At 46.8% G+C, this 26,513-nt stretch overlaps 1 protein-coding gene across 3 annotated transcripts in view; it reads left to right on the top strand.

The window, feature by feature from the left end:
• The first annotated feature begins 1,496 nt into the window (after positions 1 to 1,496).
• Positions 1,497 to 26,513, top strand: part of CLIP2 (CAP-Gly domain containing linker protein 2) — a 122,002-nt gene continuing 96,985 nt past the window's right edge. Inside the window, exon 1 of one of the 3 annotated variants that reach the window (XM_072640174.1) lies at positions 1,497 to 2,090. The gene's annotated coding sequence lies outside the window, so the exon portion shown is untranslated. The remainder of the gene's footprint in view (positions 2,091 to 26,513) is intronic. The other 2 variants (XM_072640173.1, XM_072640175.1) reach the window with 2 other exon arrangements.

The following is a 26,513-nucleotide window of genomic DNA, read 5'->3' as shown; positions in this document are numbered from 1 at the left end:
AACTGAGGCAGGGTGAAGTGACTTGCCCAGAGTCACACAGCCAGGAGGTGTTGAAGGACAGATTTGAACTCAGGTCTTCCTGACTCCAGGCCTGGTGCTCTATACACTGCACCACCGAGCTGCCCCTAGATACACACATACCTGCACATATAAGACAGGCATACCTGTACAATATAAAAGTGAAATAATAAATCTTGGTGATTGGCTTCGAAATAATCATAGGTATTGGTAAATCCACTTGGTCAGTGGCCTGCCCTTTACTTTGTCTTGGGAGGGTCAAGATTATTAGTCTAAGGCAGGGGTGGGGAACCTGAGACCTCAAGGTCACACATGGCCTTCTAGGTTGTTGGGTGTGGTCTTTTGACTAAGTCCAAGTTTTACAGAACAAATCCTTTATTAAGGGACTGTACCTGTGAGTTTATGAGTATAGGAAAGTCCTAAGTGAGGAAATTCCCCGTACCAATGGTCAGCACCGTCTCAGCAGTCTGAGATCTTAAAGCATTGCCTAAAGCAGACACAAGGCACAGACAGCATTGGTCTCTGATACTGCTGCCTGAAACAGATCAAAATGTCATTGGGAAATATTTAGCAAAAGAAATAAAAACACAGTAGAACATAGATAATATTAACATGTTATTTTCTAAGTCAATATCCAGTCACATGGATCCTCATGTAGTTTAGTGGCCCCCATTTCCATTTGAGTTTGACACTGTTGACCTAAGGTTAAGTGACTTGCCCAAAAATCACACTGCCATTACGTCAGAGGCAAGATTTGACCTCAAATCTTTCTAATGCCCATGCCAGCTCTCTACTATGCCACCGGCTGCATGTAGGTGTTCATGAACACAGGAAGGATCTTTGAGTTCATCATTGTCTGGAACTCCCAGTGTGGGAACTCCCTCCACCCATACAAATAGCCACTGGTCTACTCTAGGGAATTTTGTAAGGCTCAGAGAGATTAATGACTTATCCTACACTACCAGGTATTGTCTGAGGCAGGATTGGAACTCAACTCTTTTTCTGACCCTAAACCACTCTATGTACTACACCACACAACTCTGCTTTATAGATATATATAGATATAGATATAGTTATATAGTCGGAATTAGGATTAAGGTTAGAGTCACACGCATAAATACATATATGTATAGATAGATGTACACATAGGGTACAATATAAGTGGTTGTCACAGGATTCCTGCATTTATTAAGTGCCTACTATATGCCAGGTCCTGTACTAAATGCTGGGGCTACAAAGGAAAGCAAAAAACACAGCCCAGCTCTGCCCTCAAGGAGCTCCTACTGTAGGCGGGAGACCACTTGGAAACATCAGTGTCAGCGTCCGTTTCCGCCCTCCCGGGCGCTTTTCAGGCTGCTTGGCGACCTGGGAACCAGAAGAATGCTTCATGCAAACAGCTGGACTGCCCCTCCCTCCCTTCGGTCGGCTCCTTCCCCTTTTGTTCCAGGCGCGAGCAGCCGCTGCAGCCGCAGCTGGCCGAGGATCTGGCCGGAGCCTGCAGAGCCCCTCGGGCCGGGCCGGGCAGGGCTGGGCAGGGTAGCCTCCCTGCGCCCGCCCGCGCGCCAGCCGCGCATCCAGAGGCTCGGGGCTGCCAGCTGCCCCTGGGCCGGGCGGGAAGGAGGGGCCAGAGCGGGGCCGGGGCGGGGCGGGGGGGCGGGATCCTCTGCTGCCCGCCCAGCCTCCTGCCCAGCAGCCAGCCTGTGCCCGCCCGCCTCTGGCTGCCTCCCACCCTAGCCATCTCCCAGGGCAGCGCAACGCAGCGCAGCGCTGACTCCGGGCTGGCCAGCCTGCTCTCGGGGTTGGGGCAGCTGCGGCGGCGGCATCCTGCTCCTCCTGCTCATCCTCCTCTTCGTCCTCCCCCTCCTCCTCCTCCTCCTCTCCCCCACCCCCCAGAACCCCAGGGAGGGAGGGGCAGGGAGGCGGGGAGGCCAGCGCTTGGCGAGGCCGGCCGGCCAGGCGGGCAAGGAGAGAGGACAGCGCCCAGCCCTGGCCCTGGCCCCAGCCCCAGCCCTGGCCCGGGCACCGGCCACCTTGCCATCTGGATGCAGAGGACCAGCGCAGGCAGGAAGAAGGTAGGCAGGCCGTTGGGCCGGGGGCAGGATTGGGGCCGGGGCTACCCGCAGCGTGGAAACCCCGGCCCCTGCTGGCAACAAAGGAGGGGATGGGGAGGAGGGATGGCCCGGGGAAGACGCCGGTGGGACTCAGGAGGGGCTCGGAGGAGACTGGGCATTTCGGTAGCGGATGGGGGAAAAAGCATTGTCCTTGAGCTGGATTTGTATGCATGTCAGGGGGCTGGGGGGGCGGGGTGACCGGACAGGAAAAAGACCACCGAGACTGGCCTGGGTGGGTGTGTGCAGGAGCCATGCGAGGATGCCAAATGCCCCCTTTGGCTCTGCCAGGGCCTGGGAGCCTGCCCACGCCGAGGACAGCTCTTTGTTAAGTGGGTCTGTGGGGTTTACAGCCAACGCCGCTTCCCCTGCCCCCCATACAAACTCCAGGAGCAGGATTAGGGTGACTGATTCTCTCAGAACAAGGAGAGCCGGGCACATCAGCATCCTTTCGTGGGGATCAGGGAGGGAGAGAGAGGCCGGGGTCAGACCGCTTGCTCCTGCTTGGGGGCAGAGACTTTTTGCTCCTTGTTCAACGTGGTCACAAATGGAGCTGGTGGGTTGGCCCCTCTTCCTGCCCCCTCCCCCTTTCTCAGATGCCTGCAGCTCTGGCTGGGTGGATGGTCCCTGTGGGCTCCAGGATACCATGAGACAGCAGAATTTACTACCCTTGCAGGGGAAGAGATGCTTGCCAACAGCAGGCTGGTCAGGCAGGAGTAGGGACGGGACCCTGGGGCCCTGAGTTCCTCCCTGGTTGCTGGGTGGGTGCACAGGAGTCCTGTGCACACTTGTGGGAGGGAGGATTCATTGGTGAGTCTTTCCAACCAGGCCCAGGGTGTTTCAGGTCTCCCAGAAAGGATGGTGAGCCAGTGAGAAAAAAACTGACTGGCAACATGAGCCTGATACTATACCATAGATTTCTCTCTCTGAGTCTCCTTGTGCCTCAGTTTCCCCTCAGTACTAAATGTGATTCAATAACAAACATTACCACCAAGCTTAGGGGTCACACCATGGTGGAAAGGGGTGGTGGAAACTAGAAATTTTTTTTTTACTTTGGGTTTTTTATCAATGATCCTTATAGGCATCAATCTTGAATATAGAGCCACTGCTACTGAACCACCTAACCCAGACTCCTGGGGGTGATGCTTTGACTAGGGCTATCCACAATGAGAAATTTTAGCTGCCCAGGAAGGAGAGAATGAAGGTGAGAGAAAGTCTGGGGGTGGGGCAAGAACTAGATACCAAAGGGGCCACTCCTTTGGAACCTAGAACTCACTAGCATTTCTTTATAATCCCATCCCCCTCCCACCATCCTCTCTCTATGAGGCGGTCTCATGGGCAAAGCTGGGAAAAGAAAAAATTACAATTCTTTCCCCTACGCTTAAACTTTGAGATAGAGAAGGGGAAGCAGTGTACAGAGAGAGTCAGAAGACCTGAGTTCAAAATTTGCTTCTGATCCTTGTTACCAGTGTGAATTTGGGCAAGTCACTTAACCCTCAGCAGCCTCATCTATGAAATGGACAGATTAAACTAGCTGATCTCAAGGTTCCTTCTAAGTCTAGCTCTGTGATGCTAACAGTGGAGAAATATTGGGGCAGAAGGAGGGGCCAGGATTCAGCCCACATCTTCTGACTCCAAATTCTGAATGTTTATTGTGGTTTGTCCTTCTGTGTACCCATCCTGATTTGTCCACTGGATTGTGAGCTCCTAGAGGTTAGTGCACTTGTGTGTTCCTCAGTGTGTGACCCTGGGCAAGTCACTTAATGTCCTCTCACCTGTAAAAAGAGGAGGTGGCTCTAGATTACCTCAGGAGTCCCTACCAGTTCTACAGTGGAGTTGAAGTCATGGCACCTGGCTGGGCCTTAGTTTCCTCCTCTAAAATGAAAGGGTTGGACTAGCTGGCCCCTGAGGTGTCTTCCTGTTCTAGATAGCCTTCTCCCATGAGCCTCTCCTCTCTCCTCTGGAGTGCTGGTTGGCCTGAGCTGGGGCTAGGGCAATGAGGATCTCTGGGGGGGAGGGGAGGAGAGGGGAGGGGGTGGGCTGAGTAGAGGAAGCAAAGGGTGCTGGGGATGAAGAGAAACTTCGGTTTGATTCTTTCTAGTTTGGAATTTTGGCTGGATGAACCTTTGGCCTCCTGCCCAGCACTTCTTGGGTAACATTCACCCATTGTGCATCTGCCCCCAGGAATGGGAATTTGCTGCTTTGTTCATTCAGCAAGCCTCTATGGACTGTTGTGTGCCCGGCTCTGCTGGAGGTGCCACAGAATTCTGATGGCGGGCAGTGCTCCCTGTGCACAGCCACCAAATGAATTTCTCCTAAAATACAACTTTCGACATGCCACTCTGCTGCTCTGTGGTTCCCCATACCCTCAAGGGTAAAGTTTAAAGTTCTCAGCCTGGCATTCAAGGATCTCTACAGTCTGAAGCTATCATACCTTTCCAGCCTGATCTAATGGTCTCCAACACAAACTGGCCTTTTCTGCCCAAGGGAGTGCAGCCCAGGGGGAAGAAGTCACCCTGCAGTCAGAGGACCTGGGTTTGGGTCCAGGCAATGCCTCTTGGCACCTACATGACAATCAAGTCACTTTTTACCTTCTCTCAGTCTCAGTTTCTTCATCTGTAAAATGAAATTTTTGGAATAGGTGATCTCTGAGGTGCCTTCCAACTCTACGTCTAGGTCTTATGATTCTTATTGTCCCCAAATGTGATGTTCACTTGGAGTGCCTTCCACCTGTGCACATGCTCTCTCTCTCTTTCTCTCTCTCTCTCTGTCTTTCTTTCTTTCTCTCTCTCTCTCTCTCTCTCTCTGTCTCTCCTTTCTCTGTTTCTCACTTCCTTCTCTCTCTCTCTCTCTCTCCTCTGTCTCTCTTCCTCTCTCTGACCTACCCATTCTTCAGAGCCAAGCTAAATCTCACCTCCTCCATGCTGTCATCCCTGACTACCCTAGGCCAATGACATTCGTCCCTTCTCTGAATTCCTATGGAACTTCCTGTCCATATAGAGAAAAAAAGGAAGATTTAGAGAAAAGGGTCCTTAGCTCAAATCTTGACTCTGCTGCTTACTACCCATGTGACCTTGAATAAAATGTTTTCTTTTGGGCCTCAGTTTCCTCATCTGCAAAATGCAGGGGCTGTACTAGTTAATCTCCGTGTCTCCTTCCTAACTTTAACACCTATGATCTATGATAAACTATTTTTGTTGGGCTATTTGTTGGATATTTGTCAAATTCTGTCTTATAATCCTTTTATAATTATGCCACATGTGGTATTTTGGTGACACCAGCTCTGGATTCAGAACTGATCCCCCTAAAGGGATCATTGATTTAAAAAGTAAAAATTTTTTTAAAAATCAGCCTGATTGTAACTAGATTAGGAGTGGGGAACCTGTGGCCCCAAGGACACATATGGCCCTCTAAGGTCCTCAAATATGGCCTTTTGAGAAGTTTGGATTCGGTCAAAGGTCTGCCCTTGAGAACTTAGAGAGTCACATGTGGCCTCAAGGCCACAGGTTCCCCACTCCTGAACTAGATTTTACATTCCCTGAGAGTAGAGAAAAAGCAGAAAACTAGGCTTGCTAAAACTATGTTGAGGAGAAGAGTAAATTCATTCCTAAAATCATAGATTACAAGTTGGAAAGCTGTCTAATCCAGCCTCCTCACTTTACAAACAGGGAACCTGAGGCCCAGAAAGGTCACATGACACAGGATCCTAGGACCATTGATCTAGAACTGGAGAGGTCCCCAGAGATCATTCAACTCCCTCATTTTACAGAAGGGCAGTTAAGGGACTTGACCAATGGTCAAAGTTACATAGGTGATATTAAAGGTGAGATTTGAACTCAGGTTGTCCGACTTCAAAGATTGTGTTCTTTGCACACCACCTGCCCTGACGTCCTGAGGTGGATCTGTCAGGCACTGGAAGTGAGGAATGCCAGGCAAACAGATATGTGGCCTCCATTTTCCATTGGTTCCCTGTGCCATGTCAAGAGAGGAGAGCCCAGCACATTGGGTAGACTCCCACGAAAGAGTGATGAGAGGATGTGCATTCAGGAGTGTGAGAAATTGTGGGTGAGCAGTAGTTTGCATCTTTGGAATGAGCTCCCACATCAGTGAGATGACAAACCCATGAGAATAGATCTGGTTCTCATCACAGGCCTCTCTGCTGAGGAAAGGGATTGAACCTCACAACGTTTCTCCTTGCAGGGCCCTCTTCTTGGCTCCATCAGGTTCTTGGCCACGCTCTAGATAAAAATGATAAAAACTACTGTTTAAATAATGCTTTATGGTTTACAAGGCACCGTACATGTTCTTTCTCACCCAGTCTCTACAACAATCCTAGGAGGTAGAGGCTATTATTAGCCTTATTTTACAGATGAGGACACTGAGGCAGTCAGAGGTTAAATGATTTGCCCAGGGTCACACAGCTAGTGTATATCTGAGCCAGAATTTGAACTCAAGACTTTGTGACTCAAATCTGGTCTCCTATTCATCAGGTTATCCACTTTTCTAATAGGTGAAGTAACAGGATAAGTAGACCTGTCCCCTTCAACCCTCAACTTTCCCTGGAAATCGATGGTTTTTTTGATACCAGGCATGAGAGTTAGGGTAGGGAGAGAACAAAGAAGAGACCACTCAGGGTGGGATTTTGGGAGGTAGATCATGAGTCAGGTGTCAAAGAAAGGAAAAGACCAGACTTTAACAGAGAGGGCAGGGTGGGCATTCTACAGAGGATTCTGGCATGAGCAAAGACCTGGAGGTGGTAAGAAGCGAAGGTATCAGCAGGAGATGACAAGGAGAGCTATTTATCCAGAATATGTTCAAGTATTTTTGTGTTGTGTCTGACTCTCTGTGACCCCATCTGGGGTTTTCTCAGCAGAGGTACTGGAGGGGTTTGGCCATTTCCTTCTTCAACTCATTCAACAGATGAGGAAACTGAGGTCAACAGGGTGAAGTGACTAGTCCAGGGTCACACAGCTAGAAAATGTCTCAGGCCAGATCAGAACTGATGAAGATGAGTCTTCCTGACTCCAGGCGTGGCTTTCTATCTGCTGCTCTACCTTGCTAAAAATTCTATATATAGAAAGAGAATATATATTATATATATAAAATTGTATGTATGTGTATATATATATCTATATCTATCTGTCTATCTATGGGGAGAGAGACAGAGACAGAGACAGAGAGAACTAAGACCTATAACCAGGGATCAGGGGATGAAGTTGGGCAGGTGAATGTTCAGTTACATGCCTTTGACCCCCAGCACCTTGCCTGGTGCCTGGCATAGGAGATGCTTGATCGGTGCTTGGTGGCTGGTTGGTAAGGTTGGTGAATTTGAGGCAGCCAAGTAGGCTAAAAAGCCGCCAAGCCCAAAACACAGAACTTTAACAAGGAAATAGCTAACACTTCATAGAGTTCCTTTGGGAGCTCATTGTCTTCAGGCAACATTGTACAAATGTTATTTCCATTCTAACAAATACAGTATTTAACCTGTGGCTAGATAGGCCCTGGGTCACTCCCTCCTAATTTTTGGCCACTCCCTGCAGCTCAGGAATACTATATTAGCCTCTTATTGGTGCTCCAGCCTCAGAGGGTCAGAACTGTAGAATTGCAAGGGCCCTCTGGGGCCTTCATTTGACTAATGACTTACCCAGGGTCACACAGCTAGGAATGACTGGATCCTGGATCTTGAGCTAGAAGTGATCTCAGAGGCCATCTAGTCCAACCCTCCTGCAGCCCTTCTACAGAAAAGGAGAAAGAAGCCCAGGGAGCAGAATTGATTTGTAGGTCTCAGGAGTAAGCATCTGAGCTGGAATTTGAATTGGAACCCTCTGATTTGAGAGGCTGGGCTCTTTTCAGGCCCTCCACTCCAAAAGATCTTTGAAAATCTTCCTTTCCCTGACATTCCCCATGGGTCAGATGAGGGAAAAAAGTGATGGTGGGAAAATGGGTTTCCAAGCTGCCCCAAGAAGGCCCTCTGCCCCCTCCATAAGCTTCCTCTCCACTGGGGCCCCTCTCCATCCTTCCCCTACCCCTCTATAACCACCGGGTCAGGGGTTGTCATGAAACTCAGGTTTTCAGAGGATATGCTTAAAAATGTTCATGAAATGTTTCCTTTCTAGGCAGAAAGTCATTTTTTATTTTGTTTTGTTTTAATGCTCATCCCAGGTTGTTTTTATTAACAAGGCTTACATTTGGGGCCCAAACAACTTACCAACTTCCTCTTTAACTCTGAACAGCCCCCTGAGTGCCAGGCCTTCTGTCCCTGGAAATCACATCCTTCACTTTCAGCTGTAGCCTAGAATAGACCCAGGACTCTCTCTTTCTCTCTCTCTTCCTTGATTTCCGTTATTTTCCCCCTGGCCTTTTTTAAAAAGGGAAGACAGAATTCCAGTGTTTAAAAACAAACACAAAAAACGTTTGTTTGTCCCACTGCAGAGCTGAGGGGGACACCAGGGCTCCTCCCTCTTGCTTTTGCCAGCCAGCAGCCAGAACCAGGAACAGATTAGGTCTGTGGGTCAGGGCAATGCTGCACAGATCAGATGGAGGTCAGGGGCTCCAGCCCCATGGGGTCTGGCTAGCTCTGCTCCCTTGGCCTCCTGGCCACAGACTGTCTATCATACTCAGGCTAGACAGGGAAGACAGTCCCCCTATGTTAGAAAGGAGGGTAGAGGGTGCCTTGGGAACCATCTCTACTGAATCCATTCAGTAGACATTTATGGGATCCCTATTATGTGTAAAATGGGGCAGCTGAGTGACACAGTGCTGGGCCTAGAGTCAGGAAGACCTGAGTTTAAATCTGGCCTCAGACACTTACTAGCTGTGTGACCCTGGGCAAGTCACATCTCCCTGTTTGCCTCAGTTTCCTCATCTATCAAATGAATTGGAGAAGGAAATGATAAACCACTCTAGTATCTCTACCTAGAAAACCCAGATGGGGTCACAGAGAGTTGGATGTGACTGAAAAAAAATTGAACAACCACTTTAGTTCTTAAAGTAAGGAGAGAGATTTTCTGACTACAGTGATTCAAGAAGACTTCCTGGAGGAAGCAGGCTCTGAGGCAGGCATCAAAGGCCCATGAAAGGGAAACATAATCGTCTGCTCATCTCCTGTTTTGGGTTATTGCCCCTTTACAATGCTTCATTGGGGGAACCATGGAGTGTTGGGGTGGGGTTATGTCTTCAAGGTGCTACAGGAGAAACTGAGGCAGCAGAGACTCAGCTTGGGTCATTTGAAGGGGACAGGACTGAGATCAGCCTTATCCATGGAAATGAGTCATCCAAACCCTCCCCATTCAAGGCTGGCTTTAGAAGCCCAGGGTCGGGGGCCACTCTGGGGCTGTGTAGACACCCCATGTGGTGTGAGGAGACTTTTAATGAAGGAGACATTTGAAACCTGCTCTCTCCAGCCAAGGGCCCCCTGCCTTTCGCTAGTGGTTCACTGGCCTTGCCCACATTCTTTCTGAACAGCCTCTTTGTACCCTATTTTGCAGTGACTCATGGGGTGGGGGCTGGGGAGAGTGTTGTCCGGGCATACTGGCTTGCCTTGGCATAACCATTCCAACTTCCCCTAGACTGAGATACCCATTCTTTGGGGCTGCCAGACCTGTTGACTCAAAGTCCATGGTGTCTGTCTCTAGCTTTTTAAATATGAGCCTCCCCACTTCCACCAGCCAAGGTCCTGATAAGAGGCAGGACCCAGAATTCAAATCCTACCTTTGCCACTTACTATACATAAGTGACTGTAGGAAAGTCACTCCATGTCCCTGGGCCTCAAGTTTCTTCATTTGTGAGATTAGGAGGTGACTTCTGAGATCCCTTTCAGCTCTATATCTATGGTTCTATCATTAAATCTCCCTGGGCCTCAGTTTCCCCATTTGTAAGATGAAGAGATTGAACCAGATGGTGTCTGAGGTTCCTTCCAGCACTGGGTCTAGGATCCTAGGTTTTCCTCTCTCCCTGATATCTGTGAGCACTGGTTTGTAGACCAATTTTTAAACTGAAATTTCTGGGTTTTGTTTTTTTTTTAGCAACTAAAATTTATGTTTTTCTCTCTTTTCACTCCTCTATGAATTAATATTTTGGTAAATTCATAGAATCTTAGAACTGAAAGGGACCTTACAGATTTTGTATTCTGAGCACCCACCTGGTACAAGCTGGTGCTATCACCAGCAAACCAAACACGTAGTCATTTAGGCTTTCTTGGACACTTTCAGTGACAAGGAGCTCACTATCTCAACAAGCAGGCATCATCGGACAGCTATAATCCTTTAAACAAATGAATGTTATTTAGTCATTTCAGTCAGGTCCAACTCTCTGTGTCCTCATATGGGGTTTTCTTGGCAAAGATACTGGAGTAGTTTGCCGTTTCCTTCTGCAGCTTATTTTACAGATGGGGAAACTGAGGTAAGCAGGGTTAAGTGACTTGCCCAGAGTCACACAGCTAGTAAGTGTTGGAGGCTGGATTTGAACTCAGAAAGAATCTTCCTGACTCCAGACCTGGAATTCTATTCTCTGTGTCACCTAGCTGCCCCAGTAAACTAAATACCTAAATGTAATTATTAATCAAATTATATAGATTTTTTAAAGTATACCTTAACTTTGGAAGATATCCCTCCCTTCTCACTGACCTAGAGGGCCATCCTATACAATAAAGAATTTATTAAAAAGAGAGAGAGAAAAACAGGGGGAAAGCAATTTAATAAACTGCCCAAAATATCAACCAGATATGACGTTATATACAGTATTTCACACCAATAACTCCCCACCTCTGCAAATAAGGGAGGGAGGAACATTTTCTCATTTCTTCTTCAGGGCTGAGCTTTGTCCTTGGAATTATCTGGTGTTTGATTGGCTTTATTTAGGTCTTTCCAATTGCATTATTGTAGGAACTTTGTGTCCCTGGTTCTGCTCACCCAACTCTGCATCCATATTCCCGTGATGCTCTGGGCTCTTTGTCCTCATCATTTCTTACAGCTCAGTCATACTCCATTACGTTGGGGTTGCCCAATAAGGGCATCTGCTTTACTTTCCATCCTTTGGTACCACCAATAAAAGTGCTAACAGGTCTAATTCTTACGGAGTTTTTTGCTTTTTCCGAGCTCAAGTCTGTCTTCAATTCATTAGTCATCCTTAATGCCAACACCAACAGACAGCGATTGGGGACCTGTTACTCAGAGAGTATTGTCCTGGGTGGAAGCAGGAGGATCAACTGAGACACCGTGTTGGCTCCCATGGAGTTCTTGGGCCTGTAGGAGGGAAATAAGTCAGACACATGTGGACCACTTAGTGTTGTATTGGCTAAAGGGCTGGGTCTGAGCAAGAAAAATCCTGAGTTTGAATTATACCTTAGATACTTAACTGGCTCTGTGACCCTGAGCAAGTCACTTACTGGTTTGAAGCCTCAGTTTCCTTTTCTGTAAATAGGGGTTAATAATAATAGTACCTCTTTTTATAATAGCACAAGGTTATTATGAGGACAAAGATATATATGTATATGTATGTATATATCTATACACAAACTTACATAAATGTGTACATATAGTATAAATGTATTACATAATATATCTATTCATATGTGTATGTATAACATGCACATGTAATATACACATATGTAGATATACACGTATGCAACACATGGTATTGTATATTTATGCAATATACACATGTGTGTGCGTGCATATACTACATGTATATAACATGTGCAATATGTACATATAGCATACTTATAATTTATTTGTATACATAATATGCATATGACGTATATATTAGGTATGTTATATGTATATGTAATATCTTTAAAAATATGTATATGTACTCTTTTTCTTCTTCAGTCATTTTTCAGTTATGTCTAACTCTTTGTGATTCCATTTGGGGTTTTCTTAGCAAAGATCCTGAAGTGCTTTGCCATTTCCTTCTCTGGCTCATTTGACAGATAAGGAAACTGAGTCAGATAGGGTGAAGTGACTTGCCCAAGGTCACACAGCTAGGAAGTGTCTGAAGTCAGATTTGAACTCAGGTCTTTCTGATTGCAGACCTGGCACTCTGTCTACCAGATCACCTAGTGGCTTTGTTATATAAAACCTCCAGGGTTGAGAGGGAGGAATGTCAATTCCAGTCATCAGAAACAGCCCAAGCCAAGCCTTGGAGACAGGGCAGTGTAGACCCTTGTGAGAGACAGTGACTTGTGCCAAGAGGTAAGTGACTTAGCCAGAGAGACGCTAGTGGTGGGTGCCAGAGGTGGAATGATGAGCCCAGGTTGTCCTCCTTCCAAGACCATTTCTCTCTCTCTGTCTCCCTCTCTGTCTGTCTGTCTCTGTCTATCTCTCCCTCTCTGTCTCTTTCTGTCTCTCCCTATCTGTCTCTATCTCCCTCTCTGCCTCTCTCTGTCTCTCTCTGTCTCCCTCTGTCTCTCTCTATGTCTCTCTCTGTCTCTCTGCCTCTCTCTCTCTCTCTGTTTCCTTCTCTGTCTCTCTCTGTGTCTCTCTCTCTGTATCTCTGTGTCTCTGTCTCTTCTGTCTTTCTCTCTGTCTCTCTCTCTGGTTCCCTTTCTGTCTCTCTCTGTATCTCTGTGTCTCTGTCTCTATCTGTCTTTCTGTCTCTCTGTCTCTGTCTCTCTCTTCTCTGTCAGCCAAATCACCTCATCAGTTTCAGTGACTGAGGTAAAGAAAAGCCATCATCCTTTTTAAAAAAAAATCTAGAATCTAAAGAATATTGATAAAAGTCTATTTTTAAGAAATCCGGAAGCCCATGTTCTTTTTAGTAGGAGGGATGTGAGAGAGCAGGGGTCGTTGGCTATGCAACTGCTGCTGTGACGTCCTCAGAGGATGAGGCCTGGCTCAGCCGTAGAATGGAAATGAGATGAAAATAGGCTAGAAGACAGGCTGTCGCGATCATTTGGCTGCTGGTCATCTGGCCAACTTGTTTGACCCTGAAGTGGCCTTGCCCGGCTCATCTGAGCAGCCCCTTAGGAGACAGACTGGACTAGCGGTCTCTCCCTGGGCTGCTGCCAGGCTGACCGGAGCTCTCCATCTGATCAATCACTTCCCTTATTCTTCCAGGGATACAGCACTGAGAATGAGGTGGGGCAGGTAACCCATCCCTAACCCTTACATGACCCCTCGGGATGAAGAGTGAATACAGTTTAGCAGCATGTTGGAGCTGTGTCACAGTACTGGCCTTTCATTCTTGGTTTGACTGCTTTTTAGCTGTGTGACCCTGGACAAGCTTTTCCCCCTCCCTGGGCCTCAGTTTCCTCCTCTGTAAAATGGGGGCATTGGACTAGATGGTCTCTAAGGGGACTTTTGTTCCTAGGTACCATAGTCCCCTTACCAAAGGCTCACTTTACAAGGAAACCAGTAGAACTGGAGTTCATCCTGGATGGTCATTCCTGCTTCTTAGGAACTCCTCCTCCCTACTCCTCTACCCCAGTTCTGAGCTTATCTCCTGTGTGTCTTTGGGCAAATCTCTTCACTTTTCTGCCTCCATCTGAGGGGCCTCTGCTAAAGAAGGGGCTTGAATTAGATGACCTCCCAAGTCCATTCTGGCTCTAAATCCATTAAACTCTATGGAGTTCTGAGAAAGAACCTGGACCCTAGGCTTTGCTGTCGAGCCATTTCAGTGGTGTCTGACTTTCTGTGACCCCAACAGGGATTTTCTTGGCAAAGATATTGGAGTGATTTGCCATTTCCTTCTCCAACTCATTTTACAGATGAGGAAAGTGAACAGGGTGAAGGGACTTGCCCAGGGTCACACAGCCAGTATGTCTCTGAGGTCAGATTTACACTCAGGTCTTCCTGACTCAAGCTTTGGTGCTCTATCCACAGAGCCACCCAGCTGCCCTCAGTACCCTGGACAGAAATGAGGAAATCTGGAAAGTGGAGTGGGTTTAGGAGAAAAGATAAAAGTTTAATTTTGGATGTGTTGAGTTTGTGCCTCCAATACATTTGGTTGTGTTGTGTCCAACACATTTCAACAGCTGAAACCTTCCAGCTATATGGTCTCTTCCATGAGAATTATGGGGGAGACAATTCCCCCATTAGAGATCCTTGGAATCTCCTTGTTTCACTTTTTTATTTGTATAGCACTGAGCATAGTGCTTTGTACACAGTAAGTGCTTAAGCAATGCATTTTCCCATTCATTCATTTGATGTTGCAGGACTGAAGCTCAGGAGAGAGACTGAGGCTGGCTATGCAGAGAATCATAGAATGTAGGAGTTGACAAGGCCCTTAATGGCCACGTGGTCCAACGTGTACATGAAAGGAATCCCTGCTGTAATAAACCCCCAGACTAATCAGTTCCAAGAGGTCACTGAACCCATAGCAGCTGCTGAGGTCACTCAAGAAAGTGTATAGAGAGAGAAAAGAGAGGGGAACCCAGCAATCAGCAAAGGTGTTAACAAGAATGAAAAACATTGTCACAAAAACCCAGAGAGGACAGAGGATCTTGGAGAAAAGGGCTGGTCAGCAGCATCAAAGAGACGCTTCAGAGAAGCCAAGAAAGGTGGGGATGGAGAAAAGACCATTGGATCACGGCAGCAAAGTGACCATTAGGGACTTTGGAGAGGGAGTTTTAATTGAGTGATGAGGTCAGAAGACATCAAGGAGAGTGGTGGAGGTGAAGACAAGTTTAGCCATAAGCAGCTGCCCCAGGGAGGGCTTTGGAGGGGATAGGCAGACCTGAGTGTTTGTAGACAGCAGGGCAGGAGTCGATCAGGAGAGAGTGAAAATTAGAGAGATGGCTCAGTGTGGGGAAAAGGACAAGAGGAAGGAGGGAGTGGAGGCAGGCGTGGAAGGTGGGGAGAGGCATGGCATGGCATGGCATGGTGGACAGAACGTTAGCCTTGGAGCCTGGGGGACCTGGATTTGAGTCCTGTCCCTGCCAAATCCCAGCTGTGTGACCCTCACTTCTCAGAATTCTGGGAGACTCTCTAGGATTTTAGATCATGGAGCAAGTTCTGATTTGCTTTGCTCTAGGGGATTTTCCTCACCAGGCACTCCCTATGTGGGTGAAATCTCAGGTCCACGAACATAATGTGGCACTCGCAGACTTGCAATTTCCTAGGCCTGTTCCCCACCCCCACTTAAACAATGGTGTTGAAAAGAGAAGAAAACAGGGGGGATGGTGCCAATGTCCTGAAGCCCTGCTGATTTATGCCCCAACAGTGTCCCATTGATGGTGAGTCTTAGGGCCCCCAGCTGCAGCCACAGAAAACCCTCTTCCTTTGGGGATTAAGACCACAGAGGCTGCAGCTGCCAGGACCTCCTGGACTCTGTGTTCCTGGACCTTTTCTGCCACCTGTAAACTGCTGTAAACCCAGTCCCCCCATCAAGAGAGTCAGAGGAACCCAGAGGGTAGAACCCAGTCTGCCGCTGCCAAGGCAAAGGGGTAAGGGAAGAGGAGGGTGAGCTCACAGGCCTCTGCTCTCAGCACAAGGGGTCAGGGGCTTGCCTCTGAAAAATTGTTTCTGAAAATGGTCTTATGGGAGAGCTTCCATGGTGAGCCCCAGACACTTCTGAGCTCTTCTCAATTTGTTAACTTCCTCTTAGCAAGCCCCCAGCTGGGGCCTGGACTCTGACCTCAGCCTGTCAGTCAACAGGCATTTATTAAGTGTTTACTGTGTTCTGGGCCCTGTGCTAAGAGCTGAGGATTCAAGGAAATGCGCCCCGCCCCCCAACCCCATAGTTCCTGCCTCAAGTTGCTCACATTCCAACAGGAGAGACAACAATAAATATCTAGGAATATACAAGAGTAGATGGAAAGTAATCTGGAAGGGGAAGGGATTAGCAGCTGGGGGCCTGGGAAAGGTCCCTCCTTTATAAAGACAGGTGGCAAACAGATGGACCTTGCTGGAGTTCTGGGGTCTGTTTATTTTTGCCTTCAAACTTTCTCAGCATGGTTCAAAATTTCTGTATTGCTGCCCTCTGTTTTTACATTACCTTTCTTTCCAAATACATCCTTTCCACCTCCCCATACATTGAACTACCCCTTGTAACCGAGAAAAAAAAGAGAAAGAGGAAAAAAAGGCAGTTTGGCAAAACTGAGGTGCAGAAGAGCTAAACTGGAGAGTGTATGTGAGGTTCCGCACCCATAGACCCCCACCTCTGCAGAGGAGGGAGGAAGAGGGGTTTTCTTAACTGTCACCAGACCAGCCAGTGAGAATATTTTACATCTGCTCTTCTACATCTTCCATGCTCTTCCCTCAGTTCTTTGGGTCAATCATTCATTCTTATGCCACATTAATATTTCGTGTTCATGGACATAATTTGTTTAGCCATTCTGCTGTCTCATTTGATAAATGAAGATTGTAGCTGTTTGTCCTTCATTCTCAAAGAGGACCATGACGTCAGGGAGGTGGTGCCATGACTTGCAAGTGAATTGGATTTAAGTGAGGCAAGGCCACCTCATTTTCTCCTTTGGAGCCAGTGGCCAAATTTGGACCAGAACAACTGGAAATGGCCCAGGGTGCAGTGGGGGACCTTGGCCTTTTTAAGGTCTTTCCCAGGTTTCAGTTTGGCTGAGACAACACCCATTCAGTGATCAAGGCTAGGTAAGAAATGAGGCAGAGGATAAAGGAAGGAACAGAGCCTCAGAGGAGAACAGTGACTTGCCTAGGGTCACACAGTGAGTTAGCAGAGCCAGGTCTCAGTCTGGGGCTTGATTTTTTGCAGCACATGTCAGAGTGGGACCTTTCCCTTTTAGATGCATGGTGTGTCCCCATCAGAGCAGAACAGAATTCCAGTAGCTCAAAAGAAATTTGAAATGTGCAAATTTAGAGGCATCTCCACTCCACATGTGGACTTCTTGTGGCCAACCTGTGGTAGAGCATTCCAAGGTCATACTGGTTTGATTAACCACAGTTGGACACACTGTGCTTTGACCCCAGAATAGCGATGTCATTTTGGTCCTCCCCTAGCAGGAAGGAAAGCAGCCAACCAATCAGATACATACATGTCATCTACCTCGATGACTTGTGTCTCCTAAGCTAGACTGGAGCCTTCCAGAGTCTGGGGACTGTTTTCTTCTTCTATGGACACTACATGGTGGGGGACATGGTGATATGCTTACTTTTTAGCGCTGCCTGGTTTGGACTAGGCAGCACCCCACCAGGGCAGATGTCTTCCTCAGCCTCAGGTCTCTGGAGTTTCCTTCCCCCGGATTCCCTCTTCCATTGACTTCCCGTCCCACTCTCTCTGGCCCCAGGATTGACCTCATTAGGAAAGCAGCTGAGAGTAATCGGGCTTGACCAGCAGACCCAGCCTGGAAGATGGCTCCCAGCTTCCCCAGCTGCCGGTGACTTTCTCCCACACACAAGCACGCAAGCCTGCGTGTCTCCCTGGTTTCCTGGGGAACCACTCAGAGTTGGGAAGGAGATTCAGGCCAACTAGCTCTGTAAGAATGTGACTTGTGAGGAAATGACCAGACAGAGGGAGAGAGAGGCTTAGGACACTTCCTGTCCTCAATCCCTGATCCCTGCTGGCAGGGGGAGATGGTACTGGGTAGTCAAGTTAGCAAAAGGAAGTGATAGAAAGACAGTCCTGGGTGTCTGATGCAAAGGCTGCCCTGTGCTCCCTACAGGAATCTTGGGGGTGTCCAGCTCTGACAAACAGTGCTCTCCAATGGCCCAGTATGGAGCCAGGCTGGCCCAGGAAGCAGTTAACTGGCCATGGCTCCAAGCTTCAAGGCAGTGGTAGACTTGGATGTGAGCAGAGCCAAGGTTTACTCCAGGGCCCTCCCTCGGAGACCAAGGCCACCCTGTATATCTGGTGTGTCTTGGCCTCATGCTTCCCCTTGCTGACCATTTCTCTTGTTCCCTTTTCCTTCTTCTTAGCCCTTACCTTCTCCTCTGATTCCACCTCGGACCCTTACCTAGCTGGCTGGTCACCTAACCTTTCTAACCCCTGTAGAATTGTTATGGGGATCCATAAGCAATGCTACGTAAAGCATGTACATATGAGCTCACTCCAGCCTTTCTAGGGCAGGGGGAAAGGAGGGGAAAAGGAATAAGCATTTATTAAGTACCTACTAAGTGCCAGGTGACACTGCACAAAGCACTTTTTTTGAATATTATCCCATTTAATCCTCACAACAACCCTGGGAAATAGGTGCTATTATTTTCCCCATTTTACAGTTGAAGAAACTGAGACAAACAGGGTTAAGTGACTTGTCCAGGGTCATCCAGATAGTCAGTGTCTGAAGCGAGACTTGAACTCGAGTCTTCCTGACTCCAGGTGCAGCACTCTAACCACTGTGTGATTTGCTCAGTATAGTTTGAGAAATAAATGAGAAAGAGGATTTGAACTCATTTTTGGTGTGAACAATGATAATGATAGTTTTGATAAAAATTCCTTGAGCTCTGGGCCATATTCAGGTTCCTGTTTGGTAGGTTAGAATGACCCATCCTGTCTGGTGGTTTGTGGGATGATGACGAGCCACAGACAGTGACTAATTATGGTGAAACTGCGTTGATTCAGGGCCCAGTTCTTGGTGTGGGAGAACTTGCACAGGACAAAGAGACCGGTTTGCCTTTGTCCTATCAACTTCACCGGCAATGAGTAGAATGTAAGATTCTTGAGGGCAATTCACTTGTTTAGGCTTGTCCAGTCCTTTGTGATTCCATTTGGGGTTTTCTCAGCAAAGATCCTGGAGTGGTTTGCCTTTTCCTTCTCCAGCTGATTTTGTAGATGAGGAAACTGAGGCAGGCAAGGTTAAGTGACTTGCCCAGGGTCACACAGCTAGTAAGTGTCCAGGCCTGGTGCTTTGCCTTTTCTTGAGGGCAGAGGCTGGTTTTTGTCTGTTGATCTTAGCACAGTGCCCAGTACTTAGAAGGCACTTAATATTTGCTTAATTGAATCGATGACCTTGATAAATAAGCATTTATTAAGCACTTGCTGTATTCAGAGCACAGTGCTAGGTGCCAGGGGAGACCCAAAGATAAAATAAAACACTAGAGTCCTTCCTCTCTCAGAGCTTACAGCCTAGTTGGGGAGCTTGGTGGAGTGCATAGAACCCTGAGACCTTGGAGATAGGAAAGACCTGGGTTTGAATCCTGCCTCAGACCTTTCCTTATAGCTACGTGAGAATGAGCAAGTCGCTTACTTCAATTCACAATTCATATACTTCAATACTTTATGTTTCCGCAAACATTTATGAAACACCTACTGTGTTCTAGGCATTGTGCTAGGCACAGGGAGATAGCTCCTTAAGGTCAAAAAGTTTTTTGTCTTTGTATCCTGTCTACCTAATCTAGTGCCTGGAATACAGTAGGTGATTAATGCATGCTTATTGAATTGAATTATATTAAAAGTATGTATAGACAAAGTAAGAGAAATAGAATGTTCAAGTCCAGCCCCTGTCACATCCTGGCTGTGTGACCTTGGGCAAGTCACTATATTTTTCAATATGTCTCAATATTTCAATATTTCAGACATCTCTCTAAGACTAAAAATGGCAGAGACTGTGCTGATCTGTGTGAGGAAAGGGCCTTTTCTCACCAGGCATTTCTTGCATGGGCTTAGACCCTATCACACAAGCACAATGGCAGTTTCCCATAGAAGGTGACACCTGACCTTGAAGGAGAGGCCGATATAAGGGAGCACATTCCAGGCATGGGGCTTGGCACCTGGAGAGCGGTGGAAAGGGGAGATGGAGTGTCAGGTTTAGACCTCCCACAGCTCTGTGTCTTATCCCAATCTTATGATCCTGGGCCTTGGGCTCTCTGTCCTGGTGTCTGGTCACTCTATCAGACTGCAGGGTCCCCAAAGGCAGGATCTACACTGTGTCTAAAGTCAGCATCTTTCCCCAGCATCTAGCATGGGGCCCTGTATGCAGTAGATGTTTCCAGAATGTTTCTTGTTTAATTAAGACTTTGAGAAGCCTTGATAGGGTTGACAGTGGGGACTCACTACAGATTCTTACATTGGGGAGTGACTTTCATGACTAAGGTTTGCTTGAACCCTGGCCTTCTCCCCAAGGTCCTCCTTAGGGTGACTTCCTCATGGGATACAGGGCCTTCCCATTGGCTCCATCTCTGAATCACAGCTTGGATAGAGAAGGGCCTCAGGGTCAGGCTCCAGCAACATTGCTGGGAGGAGCTGGGCATGTTTAGCATTGGAGATGACAAGCCTGAGGATGGGGTCAAATACTTGGTTTTGGGTGTGGTGCAGGGGCAGTAGGTGTCTTTTTCTTGACTCTAGAGGGAGTGCTGGGTGGGAATTTCAAAGAGGCCAATTTCTGTTGAGTACAATTTTCTTATAATAAGAGCCATCTATTCACAGGTGGAATATGACCTCCCCTAGACACAGAGTCACAGACTTAGAGCTGAAAGGGACCCCAGAGACTTGATTTTACCAAGAGGGAAACTGAGGCCCAGAGGGATGATGTAGTTTGCCTAAGGCCACATAGATAATAAGCATCTAATTTGGGATTTGGATCAAGGGCTTTGGGCTACAAAGTTAGTACTCATACCCCTGTACACACATACTGCCTCCCAGAATGATAGGTAATGAATTCCCCATTAGTGGAGGTCTTCTTAGGGCAGCTAGGTGACCCCAGAGCACATAGAGCGCTGGACCTGGAGTCAGAAAACTCATCTTCCTAAGTTCAAAGCAGACCTTAGACACTTCCTAGCTGTGTGACCCTGGGCAAGTCACATAACCTTCTCTGCCTCAGTTTCCTCATCTGTAAAATGGGCTGGAGAAGGAAATGACAAACTACTCCATTATCTCTACCAAGAAAACCCCAGATGGGGTCACAGAGTCAGACAAATGAGGTGGAGAAGGAAATGGCAAAGCATTCCAGCATCTCTGCCAAGAAAACCCCAAATGGGGTCACAGAGTCGGACACGACTGAAAAATGGCTGACCAACAGGAATAAGGAGGTCTTGTAGCGAAGGGTTTTCTAATGTTGTCTAGGGCCTTCTGGATCACATCTGGCTTGGACAAAGTGGCCTATTTTTGGATGTTCTTGGACTCAAGTCCGGGAATAAGGCAGGTAATGAAAACAGCACTTTAAAATCATAAGTTTTTTAAAAATTTCTGGCTTTATATGCCAAGCAGTCACAAGTCTCATAACAACCCTGTGAGATATGTACTACAAATATTATTATTGTCGTTGTTACCATTTTATACAGGAGAAAACTAAATTTGTAGTGGTTTAGTGACTGGCCTAGGGTCACCCTGTCAAGCTGTAGCAGAAGCAGGAGAGGCAGGCTCACTGGTGACAACACCAGCCTCTCTCTCTCTCTAATACCCTTTGCTTTCTTCAGCCCTGTGAAGTCAGCAATGCAAGTACTTGAAGGCCCATTTTACAGTAAAGGAAACTGAGGCTCCTGGAGAATAAGTGACCTTCCCAATATCACACAGAGTAATGATAGATAGGACTGCTTGGCTCCAGGCCTTGTGACTCCCAAGTCCAATGTTTTTTTTCCACTGGAGGGAAAGAGGATTTGTCTTTTAAAAAAAAAAAAAAGGAAAACAAGGGAATGGGGGGGTGAGGGTTGTAGAAACTTGCCCTACCTTTTTCTGGGCTGACCTTGGAGTACGGGCAGACATTGTATACCAGAGGGTTGTAAGAACTGAGACAGAATCTTTGTGGCTTCTTTCCTTAATGGACCTCAAAATGCTGTCTAATTGCTGGTCAGTGAGAGGCCTTCCTAGTTTATGGGAGGGGAAGATGAGCCACAGTCAGGTTAAATAACTCACCTACCTGAGACCACACAGCTGGGGAGTGGGAGTGCAGGAGGCCTGGGGTGGGGTTAGCAAGGAGGGGGGTATTGGGCTGGAAGTCCTGGCTCCCATCCCTACAACACCAAGCCCTTCCCTGTCCATGAATTGTGTCAATCCTGGTCAGTGGGCTTCCCAGTGACCCATGTGTGCCCTCTCCTAGACCTGGGTACCCCCCCAGAGAGAGCACCCAAATGAGTGGAAATTCTTGGACTGTTGCTTTTTTTTCTTTTGCTGTAACTTCAGGCTGTCAGGGGCCAGCTGTAATAGAAACCTTGAAATGCAGCCTCTGGGGTGTGTTTTCCCCAGTCGGATCGACAATGGAAAGCGGGTACAAAGAAAGCCTGTTTCTTTGGGCTCCGGATGCCTGCTTGGGAAATAACACCCTTTAATTACCATCTCTCTCTTCTCTCCCAGGATCCCGAAGATGAGACAGGCTTATATCCTTTACGCCTATGGGAACAAAATGGTGCCCTGTTGTCACTGAACTGGGGGGAGGATGAGAGGGTGTTAAGAAGTCATTTCACCTATCCTTCCCTCTGGGGAAGGCTCATGTCTTAACTGTTCCTGCTTTTGAAAGGCTCCCCTATAAAAATTCATATATCATCTACTAGGTGCCAGGCAATGTGCCAAAGACTTTTTACAAATACTATCTTATTTGATCCTCAAAACAACCTACCCTGTGAGGTAGGTGCTGTAATGTTCCCCATTTAACAGTTGAGGAAATCGAGGCAGATAGAAGTTAAATGACTTGCCCAGGGTCACATAGCTACTAAGTGTCAGAGGCTGGATTTGAACTCAGGACTTCCTGTCTCCAGACCTAGCATCCACTGTGCTACCAGCTGACCCTAAGATCTGTGGGATCATGGAATGTCAGAGGTAGAAGGAACTTTTTCCAGTGGTCTGGATATATTTACTACCTGTGTGATCTTGGACAGGTCCCTGAGCCTCAGTTTCCTTTCCTGTAAAATGAGGGAGGTGGATCAGATGGCTTCTGAGGTCCCTTCCAGCTCTTGAGCTATGACCTCATATATAACATTAAAATAAATAGGAGATGATTTAGGGGGAAGGTTTGAACCATGGGAGGTTTGGTAGGGATTGGGGTGGGAAATGAGGACAGGTATGGGTAGCTGGTAGCAGCAGCTCTCCACCGCCTCCCCAACTGTCCCCCTCACCCTCCTGGCCGATGCACCGATGCTGAGTGGGTGCCTCGGCTGAGTGGGGAGAGGGAAACTGCTTTCAGCTCATTCTCACTTTTCTTCTTCTTTCCTCCTCTGCTTTCTAAGTTAGGTTGGCGTGGCTCACCCGAGTTGCCTGGCGGCTCCCTTGGTGATAGGAGGCCAGGCCGCCGCTGGGTCCCGCCAAAGAGGCCTTCCTCATGAATACTCCCTTGGTTCTGTCTCACTGGGCGGCCCTCAGGACTGCCCACATTTCCTTCCCAGCTCAGATTTAATAAGGAAAACTGGCCAATTAGAGTCCTGTGCTCAAGGCCATGGCCATGGGTCTCCCAAACATTATTTCAGAGTGCAGGGAGCAAAGGGTGGGGAAGAAAAATGGTCTTCTTCTGTATACTCGCTCACCCTCCTGCCTTTGTCTTCTCTATAACCAGAGGAGAAATGTCTGAAAAAAGAGACAAGCCCTGGAAATTTTCTCTAGGCCTTTTGGGTACCAAACATTTGTTTCTTAGAATATAATATATAATGTTATATTATATTATACCATAATAAATAACAACACTCCCTTGAGTGGGTTTGTTACTCTCTAGTTTTCAGAGAAATATCATTATATTGTGAATAGAGAGCTGGCCTTGGAGCCAGGAAACACTGGGTTCCAGTCCCGTCTTTGACATAACTTAGCTGTGTGACCCTGAGCAAGTCACTAAGACTATAAGGTGCTGACCTGCATTGGTAGAGGGAGGCTTCTCACCTGGATTGAAATCATGGATCTAGTCCCTATCTGTTCCTACTAGGATTTATCATGTACCAGTTTTCAGAGAAATTTCACATTCATTACCTCATGTTACCTTCCATCATTCTCTCCACACTTAGATGGGGAAGAGATTATCACGCCCATTTTAGAGAGGAGGAAACAGTTCTGTAACTTGCTCAGGTTCACAAAGCAGGGTAATGGAGACAGCAGTAGAATCCAGGTCTCTGGGATCAGTGTGAGGGGATTTCAGAGACCAGCTAGTCCAATTTCCTCATTTTAATAATATTAATCTCACACACACACACACACACACACACACACACACACACACACACCAAGGAAAATAAAGTGCAAAAAAAAAGGTCTGTTTTAATCTTCAAACTCATCAATTCTCTCTCTCTGGAGGTAGATGTCATTTAAAAAAAATCATGGGTCTTTTGGAACTATCTTGGATTATTGTCTCGATCAGAGCAACTAACTGACTTCAATTCCCAACAAAATACAATGACATATTATTAAATGGGTGGTTAGAAATAATCTAGAAAAGGAAACAGTGATCACAAATAACCAGTGTGGCTTCAAGATGCATATATCGGGAAGGGGTCACGCTAGACTCATCTTGTTTCCTTTTGGACAGGGCTCTGAGTGGCTTATATATCAGAGGAAGCTGGTATCTAGACTTTACCCAGATTCCTGGGATGCATTTGCCAGGGACCAGATGGACAGTGATGGCAGACTATTGTCTGGTTAGGGGACTTCAGAGCTGGTTACAGGACCAGACTGAGAGAATAAAAAGTCAGTTGCTGACTTGGGGGAGATCTCTAGTGGAGGGTCCAGGGAACTTACCCACCCATGCTTTTGAATTATTTCACATTTTTATCAATGGCTTGGAAGAAGGTATAGATGTTGACAGATGATGTAGAGCTGGGAACGATGGCTCACATGTTAGAGGATGGTGTCAGAGTCTAAGGCCATATCCATAGGTGAGATCTAATAAACTGAAATTTAATAGTCATAAATCAGGACAGTGGGGGAGAAAATTTAATAGTCATAAATGTAAAATTCTACCTTTACATTTTTTAAAAAGCCCAATAACTTCAAGTGCTGAATGAGTTGGTTGACTTGCCTTGAGTCAGATTGGAGACAGCTGAGTTTTAGTGTCTTGGGTCTAGCTGTGAGGGTCTTCATGGGCAAGTAGGCTGATGCGGTAGCCAAAGCAGACTTGTGCAGGTCTGGGCTGCATCAAGGAGGGGTGTGTCCCAGGCTAGGAAGGGACCCTCTCCTTGTATTCTATATCCTGGTCAGACCTCTTGTGGAGTCTCATGGTCAGTTCTGGGTACCAGATATTGACAAGTTGGAGAAGAGTCAGGGGAAGTCAAGCAGAATGACAAAGGACTTTGAGGTCATGACATATGAGGGACAGTTAAGAAACAGGAGTTGTTTATCCTAAATAAGAGGAGACTTGGGGGACAGGAACAGTATGGTAGAGCAGATAGGGCACTGGATTTGGAGTCAGGAGTCAGGAAGACCCGACCTCATATACTCCCCAGCTGCGTGACCCTAGGCAAGTCACTTAACCACCTGTGCCTCAGGGATTAGATCTGATGACTTCTGAGGTCTCTTCCAGCTCTGACTCTGTGCTCCTATGGACAGGGGCTGTCTCATGAAAGAGGGATGGGATCACAAAGAGTCGGACGTGACTGAAAAACTGACCAGTTTGACCACAGAGAGCAGAACTGGAAGCAGCCTCATGTGTGTCCCCTTTAATTGGGAATTTTATGAATTTGTGATATTTTCTGTAGTGATAGTATTAGCCATGCTGTATAAATGTTAGCTATTATTATTTATTTACATATATCATTTATATAGTAAACACTATGTATTACTTATTACTATATAGTACCTCTATGCTAACACTAAGTACTTTATAAATATTATCTCTTTTGATCCTCACAACAACTCTGGGAGGTAGGTGCTATTATTATCCCCATTTCAGATGAGGAAACTGAGGCAGGCAGAGGTTGTGATTTGCCCAGGGTCACACAGTAAGTGTCTGAGCCAGGATTTGAACTCAAGCCTTCCTGATTCCGTGCCCTGGTGCTCTATCCACTATGCCATCTAGCCTCAGTTTCTCCAGATGTGAGATGGGAACAGGAATTTCTCTATAGTTTTCCATGTTTGCATTTCACATGCTTCATTATTTCCTATTTATACAGTATAGTAGAAAGAACGCTGGAAAGTGAGTCTACAAGGGACCTATGTTCTGTTATGACTTTTTTTCTTGCAACACTCATTTTTTTAACAATTTATTTATTATTAGTTTTTAACATTCAGTTCCATAAGATTTTGAGTTTTGAATTTTCTCCCCCACTGTCCTGATTCTTACCAATAACTTGCTGTGTGATCTTGGTTGTCCCCAAGATTCTGGGCCCCAATTTCTTCCTCAGAAAAGCAAGGACCTTAATCTCTAGAGCCTCTTCCAGCTCCGACATTCTGTGATTTTATAACATGTTTTTCAGGGACGGGGATTTTTTTTTTTTGAAAATGTGATTCATCGTTAAACGAGCATATTTGAGCCAGACTTCTCATTATTCAGTTTTTTCCATGTTGATTTCAAAATTAGGCATGTTTGCTCTGCGGTGACGTTATCATCTGTGAGTTATTAAAAGAGACATTTGTCTGGGAGGATTTTGAGATTTAATGATAGGAGTGATCATCTATATTGGCCAACACCATATAGAC

The sequence above is a fragment of the Notamacropus eugenii genome, chromosome 2, assembly GCF_028372415.1.
Source record: "Notamacropus eugenii isolate mMacEug1 chromosome 2, mMacEug1.pri_v2, whole genome shotgun sequence".
Lineage (NCBI taxonomy): Eukaryota > Metazoa > Chordata > Mammalia > Diprotodontia > Macropodidae > Notamacropus > Notamacropus eugenii.
Note: the sequence above shows the minus strand (reverse complement) of the source record. Positions and strands in the feature narration are given on the sequence as shown.